Consider the following 507-nt stretch of genomic DNA (forward strand, 5'->3'; position numbering starts at 1 on the left):
TTATATATATATATATATATATATATATATATATATATATATATATATATGAAGAATTCGATCGCTCTATTCTAATTCATTGGTCGATTCAGCCGTTATTACAGTAAAAAGGGGTGGAAGTTTTTGTCCCGTAAAAAACACCGATCGATTCATGTAGGCGGATATTTCACGTTATTTATTTGCACATTTACAAAGATAGATGGCAGCAGTAATCCGCATGTTTTGTCATTGATTTTATTACGTTAATTTTCAGTCTTCATGAGTAAATTTGCAGTTTATTGTTTCTGTCTATACATAGGTAGGCCTACGGCACTATACTTTATGTTTTTACCATAAACTTCGAAAGCAATATTTACAGAGCTAAGAACAATATATATATAGTTATATTCTGTTCTCATTCGTGGGCAGAACTGAATGCAATATTTTTAACGTGTTATTTTCTGTACCCAGCTACTAAAGAGCAGTGTGAGTGTATAGACAAATGTATATATATATATATATATATAT

This window comes from Priapulus caudatus, unplaced genomic scaffold (genome assembly GCF_000485595.1).
Source record: "Priapulus caudatus unplaced genomic scaffold, Priapulus_caudatus-5.0.1 Scaffold1854, whole genome shotgun sequence".
Classification (NCBI taxonomy): Eukaryota; Metazoa; Priapulida; class Priapulimorpha; order Priapulimorphida; family Priapulidae; genus Priapulus; species Priapulus caudatus.